Genomic DNA, 12164 nt, shown 5'->3' with positions numbered 1-12164 from the left:
CTAAATTACTCAAATGTCATACAGTTATTTCAACTATCAACTAAAAAAATATTTCTTGAGCATCTACTACAGGCAAAGCAGTATGCAAACACTGGGGATACAGACAAGAATAAGGCTGTTTTCTTGGGATTTATCATTCAGTGTGACAGGGAAAAGAAAGAGAGACGTTGGAGAAACCTTTGCTGAGGAGGTGATATTTGAACTGACTGGAGAAATCCTCCTAACTCTCAGTCAGACTGAAAGGGAACAGGCAGTGGTGGGGTGTTCAGGCAGGATCATCGAGGTCCTTGTGTTTCAAGTTAAGGAGTTTTTGATTTTTATCTTAAAAACAAAGGGGTGCCATTGACTGCTCATATGGAACAAGGCTGCATATTCAAGTCTAATCACCTCTCCAGGTACTGGTTTGATTATGGGAAAAATAAATAGTTAGGCCTGGGCATCTTTAAGATTCCCTTCCAGTTTTTAAACTCTCTGATTCTTCGGTAATAAACATGAAGCTTTGGAATAAGGTAAACTGCTGACAGGGATAACTCAGAAATTAAAACCAATTTAATGGAAATCTGTGCATCATCAGTTATATTAATGAGTTTGATGACCCTCTTCCCCTCTGTTTTTTTTGGTAATAGGTGGATATAGTAATGCCCAATAAATAAATAAATATTTATTTATTTATTTATTTTTATTTTTGGCGGTGTTGGGTCCCCACCTCTGCGGGAGGGCTCCCTCTAGTTGCAGCAAGCGCGGGCCACTCCTCATCGCGGTGCACGGGCCTCTCTCCATCGCGGCCTCTCCCGTTGCGGAGCACAGGCTCCAGACGCACAGGCTCAGCAGTTGTGGCTCACGGGCCCAGCCGCTCCACGGCATGTGGGATCCTCCCGGACCGGGGCACAAACCCGTGTTCCCTGCATTGGCAGGCGGACCCCCAACCACTGCGCCACCAGGGAAGCCCCCCCCCTCTGTTTTTTTTGTAATAGGTGGATACAGTAATGCCCAGTAAGTTCAGACAAATTTGTAACAAACTTTACTGTAACTTTCTCATCTTTTTCATTTTCTCAAGTATGAAAGAGTACCATGTTCACATTTTCTAAGTTCAGCTACCAAATTTTTTATTATGAAAATTAAGACTACATAAAAGCTATTTGAATGAATTTTTCATTACATCCTCAATAAAACAAACTGTGGGAAAAAAAAAAAAAAAAAAGACTGTTACATCCTCCATGTGCTATTCAGCTAAAATGCTCTCACCCACTCCCCAGTTGAGATGTTGGTAGAGCTTTGCCCACTGCTCTTTTTCCGCTTCAGTAGAGGAAAAAGCTAATCCCCAAAGTTATGCAGTTTTATGCTTAATTCATTAGTTGACTCCAGTATGGTAGACATTCATTACCTCCAAAGAGGAAAGAAGTCCAAGTCCTCTCTGGGTGGACTGGCTGATTCATGCACACATGCTCAGCTTTTGCTCTAACCTTCCCTATGGCTATTCTACTGCCGTCACTGTGCCTATTCCCTAAATTACTAACTTAGCAGAAGAGTAGAAGGCTATTCAAGTATACCCATCTTAATATTTCATCCCCTCGGAGAGAAAATCCTAACTCTCTATATTCCTCAAACAATCCTCTCCTCGCAGTTCCTGTTTTTCCACCTGCCTAAGATGAATGTACCTATAACTCTGAGACATATATTGTGACCTTCACATCACTATCCCCCAAAGGGCAGTCACATTCACAAAGACCTAGTACCATCAAGTACACACATTTTGTGTCTTCTCAACACCCATGTATCAGTCAGGGATCCTGCAAGAAACAGATGGTACAATCAAATGACTAATTAAAAAAAGTATAATGATGCAACAATTTACAAAACTGTGGCTGAGATTAAGTTACCAATGAAGGATGGTGAAACATGCAAGGACTAGCTACTAGAAAGCTTTTACTCCCTCTACACTAAATGAGACAAAAAGATGATCATGTTACCCAGTGAGAACCAGAGCCATAAGAGCAGTGCCAACTAATTAAAAATAGCTGTGACTACAGGTAAAGGAGAAACAGAAAATAAAACTCCATCTTTCCTTATTTCGTGTCTGCTAATCTCCAGCACTGCTGAACCCAAATGGAAACCACAAGGCCTGAGAGCTTAGGTGGTACAGCCCATAACGTGGTCCAGCTCTTGAGAAACAGAGCTGGGCACAGAAGGGCAAAGAATGAATTCGGAGCGGTAAATGAAGTGTTATCAGTGTTTCATATCAGAAGGCCCTTACTGGAAGATGAACATCCTCTGGGCCAGAAAAGTAAGACTTATCAAGTTTTAGGGTCTCAAGAGCTGGGGACAGGGCAAGAGGAAATCCTACCGCATGTGACTGAGATTGAAAAGAGCCCGAGGAATGAGTTTCAACCACAAAGGGAGACAGAGCTGGGAAAAGCACAATTAGCTGATATGTCCAAGAATAGCAGATAGGTCAAAACTGGGAGATAAGTCAAGGATCAAGGGCAAGCTGAAATTGGGCAAAGTCAAAAGCAAGATGACTTTGGCAATTTGTGCCTAAAGGACTGTCATGTCTATGGCTTATCTGGTATCAAATGATACCAGAAGGAAAAAGCAAAGATTAGTATGAAACTAGGAGCAGAGCAGAACACCTAGCACAGAAAAGAGAAGAGTTAGCCAAAGAGCCAAAGATCAAGGTATCACTTACTGTACAACATGCTTCCTTCAGTGATCAATCAGAAAACCCAAAAATAAAGGAGGCAAGGCCATGGAATGAATGTATTATGAGCTGACTTTGTCTCTTTAAAGTGTGCCAGAACATAAAAAGCCAGTGCACTAAAAGATGTCATGTAACCTGGCAGATTCTTCTAATCTAGAAACCCCCTCATCCATTCTGATTAATTCACCAGATAAAAAACTATTCTTTAGTACAATTCACCTTCCCTTCCAACAGAGAGACCAATTTGCATTTATCAAAACATAACTAGTGAATATCTCTGAAAAGAGAACAAGCATTGTACAGAGAAGACAAATTACCAGAACAGTTCCCTTGGTGGCTGATACCTGAGTATCAAGAGGAACCATATTCTGCCATAATTTTCACTGTTAATTGTCATGGAAAACTGAAGTCCCATGTTGTAAAGTGCTGGTTGTTTAAAGCAGATGCAGAGCTGAAGGAGACTGGGAAATATAAATGAAGAGCGAAAACCAGGGACAGAGGCCAGGGTGGAACATGAAAGAACAGTCATTCCTATCTGCCAAACTGGAGGAAAACCAGGAGCTTTCAGTTTAGTGGCTGAGTCACTGGAGGAATCTGGTGGGAGGCAGTGGTACAGGCAGTAAAATACAATGGGTGTAGAGCCACTCAGAAGTGGTGGTCCAACTGGAGGCCCAATGGACAGTAAGTTGATCCCAAAAGGGGTTTTATCTGCTGAGCCCAGCCTCTCTCAGGTCAGCTTGTTCCCAGCTTAATCCTTCTGTTCTTGTGGACTGTCACCTGAGCTTGCAATTTCTAGTTAGGAGGCTATAGCTGATTTTCAAAGTGTAAGGTGCGAAAAGTTGACACAGGGTGGTAGCTATGGGAATGTTAAAAAATAAATGGGTATGAAAGATACAGCAAAGTATCGTAAGATACAGTGATATGTCAGAACATAGCCAGAAACAACTTTTAGCAATAAATCAATAACATCTGTTCAGTGCATTCTGGCCCAAAACAAATCAGGACAGCAGAGAACATGTTGCCATCCCTTAACCAAATTTAATAACCTCTGTTTCCCTCTGCAGTTCCTTCTTTGCCTTATTTCATGTAATTGTCTATGCCAAGGTGATATGAAAGTACTAGCTGTTAAAAGCTTGCCTTTCTTAACTTATTCCCACACTCAAGCATAAGAATGAAGTAAGGTTGCAAGAAAAGGAAATGGCATTTGTGAAAAATAGTGCTAAGTGAAACCCAGAGTACTGATGAATTTTGTCATAAATTTGCAAAATTGATACATTCTTTTGTGTTACATATAATAGATATAAGCTAGTGAGTTGAATAATATCATAAAAAGACTGACATGGAAAGCAACTACATTCATAATACGAAAAAGTCATGCTTTGGTGTTTGTTTTTATTCCCTTGAATTGGGTATTTAAATTCAAAGAGTAAGACTGACTGAAATTTTTACAGAAGCCATGTGTCAAAGCAAAACAAAACACTATAGTAACAAAAATACGATAATGCTCTTTAGGGAAAAAAGTAGTTAAACGTTTCTTCCATATTTCTTTACCCAACATGTGGCTCAAAACACAAGTGATAAGTGCTCTGAGAATAAACTAATGTGAAAGTATAGAAGAAAAATCCCAAATATTTTCCATTTCTTCCTCTGGGAATGCTTAGGAGCCACTGTGGTAAAGAGAGGTTGGCCTCATCCCAGAACACTATTGGGAAGAGCAGTGCAAAATCAGAGCTAAAATAGGGCATCGGGTGACCCCAGAGAGGTCAAATAGCTTTTGTTGATCCAGGTATCTATGTAGCAGAGATGCTATTAAACTGACAATGAATCTCTTTGTCCTGGAAATTAAACTGGAAATCTCAAGACTGTGTTTTCAGTGTTTCTTAGCTTTCATTCTGTTAGAAATCCTGCCACATTTCAGTATTTTCATTCTTGTCCTGGATGAAACCAGAAATCAGAGATGCACTTGAGAATTCTGTTTTTAAATAAAAGTAAACATTTCCAAGTGACTTTAGGTCTCTGTTTAGTATTTTTGCGACCCAACTACTGAGTTTATATGTTCCACAGATGTCATATTTCTTTGTGGCACAAGTTTATTGAGCCAAGATCAGGTTAATATTAATAAGAATGTTAATATGTGTCTGTAAGGTGTTTCATAAGCATTTCATATCATACTTTTCAATGCTTGGTCAAGAATTGTGCAAAAAGTGGTTTTTGGGTTTTGTTTTTTTTATTTTCCATGGTGACTGCTGAGAACTCCCATGAATAACTTATGTGTTTGGGCACCTACGGCAGTGGTTATTCTGTTTTATTCCTCATCATTTGGGTGAAAGCTATATAGATGGCAACCCCAGACTTTTCTGAACCAACTTTATCATGCATCAAATGAATTATTCAATAGAAAGTTAGGCATTTTCTAAAATATATTGATCCTTTCAGGTCAAAAAGACCCAACTAATTCTAAGAGAACAACTTTGGAAAAAAACAGTTCTTGGATTTATTTTCCTACTGATATCTTACTGGAGTATATTTTTGTGGTGGGATCTGACTTCTAATAGTAACATCACCACTAAAAACTACGGGTCACTCTGTCACTGGCTCCATGCTACAGAGAAACTGTTACTTGGTGGTTCCAACTGACACACAAATGAGGGTCTCAGTCTATTACAGGGCAAATGGAGGATGATTAAATTCAAGCAATTGTCTACATGACCTTAGGTACACTGTGAAAATTTCCCTGTTCTTGCTTTTATCCCTTCTGTGCTTCTTTAAGGGTTAATGCTTGCAGAGTAATTTACTTACCAGAGTGAAATTTAGAACCCTGATCATTATTGTATCTTTGTTTCATGGTGTGACAAGCAGGAATTAATACCTCCATTATTATAATGTGCTCTTCAGTGGCCAGAGAAGAATAATGTGACTGCAGTGTGTCATTATTATAATACTTTTCCTTTTTCCTTAGCCACTTTCATTGAAGATGGCAGAAACTCCCCAATTTCAAAACCAATCATCTGGATTCAGGAAAAGGCACAGAAGTGCAACTTGTCTATAACCTTTGGGATGTTGTCACCAGCAAACTGACTAGAACAACTGCATAGTTTTCCATGGTATAGAAACTGGTATCATATCTTCAAGATCACTTAAAAGTTATCACAAGCAAAAATAATCCTTGGATTTTGTTTGTTGCCTCCATCTCTGTTTGTCTGTTGCCCACAACTCTACCCACTGATATCAAAAAAGACTGTCCCTATGGAATCTTTTGTCAACTTGGTGCTGAAAGGGTGAATTAGGCACAAACAGAGAGAAATATATATGTAGGAAGATAACAGCTATCAACTCTGCCACCTATGTGGGGGCTCCTCATTCTAGCCCACAGACATCTCAAATGTACTATACATGTTCCACATCTATTCTAGGCAAAGTAGTAACTCTCCCTTAACAGAAATTGTGAACTCCCTCCAAGTCCACATAAATAGCTATAAAATGTGCTCTGCTTAATCATGTCTAAGAAATTGGGAGAATAGAGAGTTACTCCAACTAAAATCTAAAATCTAAAATTTGGTGGTTAAACATAACAGATAAATTATCTTAAAAAAAAAGTATCATCTTTTATTAAAGTCAGTGAAATCAGAGAGGCAGGCAAAGAGAATTTGGGTTAAAACTTTGCCTTTGAAAAACACTGTTATAAAAAGAAGTACAGCACTCTCTCCAAAATGCCTCCTAACTCCATATTAAGTTGGTCAAAAGACTGGGCAGCCTTCCTGGCAAAAGCCAACAAGGGAACACTAATTGAAAGTAATTCAATGACAGGCCATGTATAATAGTTTCAGAACATAAAAAGAATAAACATGAGCTATGACTAAACATTGTAGACTTAAGCAGAAATGTTGAGTTTCATTGTAGTAGAGGATTTCCGGATGTTAATTCAACCCAACGTATCTGCTGAAACTGATTAGAAAGGATGGTAATGGTAGTTGTAGTGGCAGAATTCTGAATTCCACAGAACTGACTGTACGTCAATTCCGTTCCTGCGAAACCAAACTGCTTTTATCTGCCTAATTTCTTCCTTATTACTTTTGACTCTTGATGACAAATATGCAAGGAATGGTGCCAAAATCCAGTTGGCACTTCATTATCTGAACTTGTTCCATGATGCCTAAGTTTTAAAGTATTTGATTTTGTTATAGTAAAAAACAAAAATTGTGACTAAAACTCATGAGAATGTTAGGATAACATGAAGATTAGTAAACTGAAAACTAAAAATATCACTAACAGTGTTTCATTTTCTGCTTATCCTACTAACTCAGTGAATGTTAGGAAAATTATTCAGTCTTTCTTAAAACTTCTTTTCAGTGATTAAGCAAAAGTGATAATGTTTACCTGCAAATTTGCTGATGGAACAGCTAATAAATACATGAACTAAAGATATTTCCACATCTCAAGTGCTATTATACAGTTGCACATAACTACAAAAGGAACAAGAAGCGTGAGTAATTCAATACATTAATCTAAAAACAGTATGTTAATCTTAATAAGCACAATTAAGCTGTGATATGTATTTAAAATTTTTCACTTAATCAGTGATCTATATACACGTGACTAAACACATGGCTACACACAAAAAAAACACACAAACAATCACACCCTCCAGTAACCAGCCTAGTCTTGTTCTTCTCTCTATTCAACCCTACATTTACTGGGTCAGAGACCTGACTTGACAGCAGGGAGAAGGAAATCTCATGTTACCTATAGAGCATTTTAAAACTCTGACTTTATTTTTTAGCTTTTTTTTTTTTTTTTTGCGGTACGCGGGCCTCTCACTGTTGTGGCCTCTCCCGTTGCGGGGCACAGGCTCCGGACGCGCGGGCTCAGCTGCCATGGCTCACGGGCCCAGCCGCCCCGCGGCATGTGGGATCTTCACAGACCGGGGCACGAACCCGCGTCCCCTGCATCGGCAGGCGGACTCTCAACCACTGCGCCTCCAGGGAAGACCGTATTTTTTAGCTTTTTATTACAGAAAGTTTTAAATGCAAACAAAAGTAGGCAGAATTAATAATGAACTCCTATATACCCAGGACTCAGATTCAACAAGTATCAATCAATGGTTAAATCTTAGTTCACCCATACCCCCATCTACTTCTCCCTTCCACATTATTTCAAATCAAATCTCAAATATCATATTATGTCATCCACAAACATTCCAGCACCTCTATCTAATAATTACACCTTTAAAATAGCCAATATCATTATGCCAACTAAAACAATTAACAATAACTCTATAATATGAAATGTTCAAATGATGTCTGTCTCTTTTAACAGTTAATTTGAGTTATTTTTGAAAAGTGCTAGGACATTTTCAGCCTTCTTCGTTTCCTTAACTTGAGCATTCATATGAAAGTCCATATGGACAGAATATGATTCAGATCACAGAAGAAAGCTCAACGTGAATATATGGTATCCCTCCCTTTTAAATGATGTTGAATGCTTGCACACTATTATTATTAGTTTCTTCCGGGAAAAATAAAAAGAACATATAATACACCTCTCTTTCTATGACTGGGCAAGAAAAATTCAACAAGCTTTGTGGAAAAGAGAATCTTCAAGCCAAAACCAATGGATGTTTGAGAACGCAGACCTTCACTGGGGCCATCTGTCACCAAAGGAGTGTGGAGGACCAAGAAAGGAGGAAGTGCTGGTCAATGGCACACTCTCTTCCCAGACCTTGCACACCACTGCCACCTTTCTCCTTCAGATCTCATCCAACAGCATACCAACAGCCTTCCTCCAACAGTATACCATAGTTTTCAAGGTGAATTTCAACCAAAGTGTTAGAATTTGAAATTGATTTTAAGCACATCAGTTTGGAAGCACTGAGTAAATAATCAATAGACTAACTGAAGTCCAAAAAATAAGATTTAAAAGCCCAACTCTAAGGGCTTCCCTGGTGGCGCAGTGGTTGAGAGTCTGCCTGCCGATGCAGGGGACATGGGTTTGTGCCCCGGTCCGGGAAGATCCCACATGCTGCGGAGTGGCTGGGCCCGTGAGCCATGGCCGCTGAGCCTGCGCATCCGGAGCCTGTGCTCCGCAATGGGAGAGGCCACAACAGTGAGAGGCCTGCGTACTGCAAAAAAACAAAAACAAAAGCCCAACTCTAAGATTCTTTTTGGGCCTTGGTTTTCTTTCCTTTTTCTTTTTTTTAAATTTTTCTCAACCGGAGCATCTTTTTTCTTTTTTTTTAACATCTTTATTGGAGTATAATTGCTTTACATGGGGCTTGGTTTTCTTCCTCTGTAAGTAGGGATATATAAACTACTTCCTTAAATATTAATTACTAGCATGAAGCATATATTATTAATAAATGTTTGTAATCATTAATATCCTACATATAATCAAATTAGTCACAGCTATTTTTACTGCACTGAATGTTAAGACTGTGCACTGCTTGAAAATTCCAAGTCAGGTCTTGGACCTAGAAGGGACAACAAAGATCTACTGTCCCTGGGACTAGCCTAGTGTCCAACATATATGAGGCTTTCCTGTCTGCTTTGTATGGTAGGGAGTTCAAATCTGACCCAGTCAAATACAAATTGTGAGAGGTTCGTCAACATAGCCACAAGAGTGGGAAATATGCTCTATTCATTCTTCAAGCCTCTGATTCCTTCTTAAAAGGATAGATGTACTAGAACATAGGATATGAAAAGTTTCTGCAATTAAGCATAGCATGTAGGTTATATGTTTCCTAAAATAAGGAAACACAGATTTCTTTTTCTTGTATATACTTATACAAATTTAGAATTTTTTAAAATACCTCCAAATTATTTTAGTTTGGAATAATTAGAAAAGTTTGACATAACTGATGAATTTATGTTTATTCTAAACCTGAATTCCAAGATAATCAGTCAAAATTTATTTTCTTTCTTCAAAAATATCAGTAATTTCTTGGTTTTACTAATATCCCTATAAATCTGATCTTGTTATTATATTAGGTCACTTTATTCTTATGGCTTACACTCAAAGTCTTTCCAAATGTTCTTGGGTTAATATTGCCATTTACCATGCAAATAATTGATTCATTTCATTCCTTATCTTGGCCATAGTAGTCTAGGTCATTCTCATTTTCAAATAACAAGACTAACAAACTCTTCAAAATTGTTTAATTTATCCAGAAATGTTTTTTAAATGTAAATATGTGACAGCTGATTGAAGGAAAAGTATCCTCACAAGTTCATGAATTATGTGTTGATTATTGCTATGCTGTTCTAAAAATCTCAATGTATTAATAACATGTAGTCAAATGCCTTGGGGTCGCATGGAAAAAAATTTAATTAAGCTCACTAAAAATCAAATAAATAAAAGAGTAGGAAAGGTGTGAGGGAGGGGAAACATGGCATCTTGTTAGGCACATGGAGCTCTCCCAGAAATGAAGTTCAGCTGGGTTGGATGGGACTGGCTCTCCTGACTCTTCAGAGACAACCAGCACCTCTCTCCCTCCCCTTCTTTCCTGCCTGTAGGGTTTCTTGTTTCTACTTCTTTCTGACATCTGCTCTATTCTCTGCAGAATGGCTTCCTCTGCAGACCCTTGAATTTTTGTCCCTCATAATTTGAGCTTATGGGTAGATTTGGCCTGCTATGCCACTGATTCTGGGCCTGATTCTCCATGACCATTTTTGGTCCAGCTCCCTACCACTGGCTGGATTACACAGAGTTCCAACACTTCCTGTGGGTGTAATCACTCCTACACTTATTCACTTAGGAAGAAAACATTCTTGAGGTACCTACCACAAGCCAATAATGTGGCAGGGGCTGGAGATTTAAAAATCATTGAGGTAGTTCCCATTCGAAAAGAAAATGAGCCAATGATTAGGATTCAAATGATATGTGTGTATGCAGGTTTAGTGGCTTAACGACTATGAGAGTACTAGTGGGGGGCCTTTGGCATTATGGAGGGAACAAAGAATACTTCTGTTCCTCTTGCATACCTTACTGTGACCTGTGCATAGGTCTGTAACTAGCTCATTTGTTTAAATATCTATCACCCACAGACTGAAAGCTCCTCCAGAGCAGGGACCATGTTTTACTCATCTTTAAATCCCCAGTGACAATAATGCTTGATGAATAAATAATAGATGAAATGGTGCTTGAACTGAAACACCAAACACAAGTAAGAAATGAGTTGTAAAAAAAAAAGGAAGGGGGGCTTCCCTGGTGGCGCAGTGGTTGAGAGTCTGCCTGCCGATGCAGGGGATGCGGGCTCGTGCCCCGGTCTGGAAGATCCCACATGCCGCAGAGCGGCTGGACCTGTGAGCCATGGCCGCTGAGCCTGCGCGTCCAGAGCCTGTGCTCCGCAACGGTAGAGGCCACAGCAGTGAGACGCCCGCGTACCGCAAAAAAAAAAAAAGAAGGGGAGGCATCTTACAATTGCAGGTAACCAGGTTCCAGAGACGTGATAGACCATGGTATGTCCCAGCATTGCAAGCAGTTCAGAGAAGCTGGACTTACAGGCTTGCTGGCTAACGGAGGACAATGGGGCTGGGATGCTGACAGGGCTTGATTTGCAAAGACCTTTGCAAGTCTCATCAAGGAATTTTAACTTTATACCAAAAGCAATGAGGAGCCATTATAGGACTTTAAGTAATACTGACTAGAGCAGAAATGCATTTCCTAAAGTGTATTCTAGCAGCCACGTGCAGATGGGTTGCACGTTGGTGGTACAGTGGTGAGCACAGCTGCCTTCCAGATGGGTTGCAGTGACAAGAGCACAGGGTCAGGAAGATGACTTCAGAGGTCCTTGCAAAATACAGGTAAAAATAGACAAGTCAAGTCACTTTTGGTCCAGACCACAACCCCTTCCTTCAGCACAATCTAAAAGAGCTCCAATAGTGAAAGTCCCTCTTAGAGTGGCCCACTCCCCTTGCGGTTAAGATTCCTATCTTAAGAACTGGTATCTACAATGAACAACACAATTGCCTTCTCTCACATGTTTCTTGATCCACCCTCACAAGATCTTTTGAATTTTAATCACCTAAAATTCCATTCTAATATAGGATTTCCCCAATATCCTGCTCCTTGGAGGTCTTGGAAGAGCAAGCCATCTAGCCTGTACTCCTAGAAAGGTCTTGCTGTTTCTATTCCCACTTTCCTGGGGGAACAAAAGCAAACACACACGGACAAAGAAAGCAAAATTAGTAATTCTCACACTGGGTGCAAGACTATAAGGATGTTCATGACTGCATAAAATGTGTCCATTCCCATATAAATTTCCACCCCAGTGATAAAATGAAGTTGAACTGCATTTTACATTGTCCCATTATCTTCATTATGACTTCTTTTATCAACTTAAAACACTTTATCACAAACAAGCTTTGGGCTTCCCCAACACTGACAACAAATTCTGCCTTTAAGTATGCTTGTATTCACCAACTATCCTCTATTCAAGTAAGTCACCAGGTACAAATATATAAGGGAAAGA

This window comes from Lipotes vexillifer, unplaced genomic scaffold (assembly GCF_000442215.2).
Source record: "Lipotes vexillifer unplaced genomic scaffold, Lipotes_vexillifer_v1.1 scaffold208, whole genome shotgun sequence".
In the NCBI taxonomy this organism is placed as follows: Eukaryota; Metazoa; Chordata; class Mammalia; order Artiodactyla; family Lipotidae; genus Lipotes; species Lipotes vexillifer.
The sequence above is the reverse complement of the archived record's forward strand: the minus strand, read 5'-3'. Positions refer to the sequence as shown.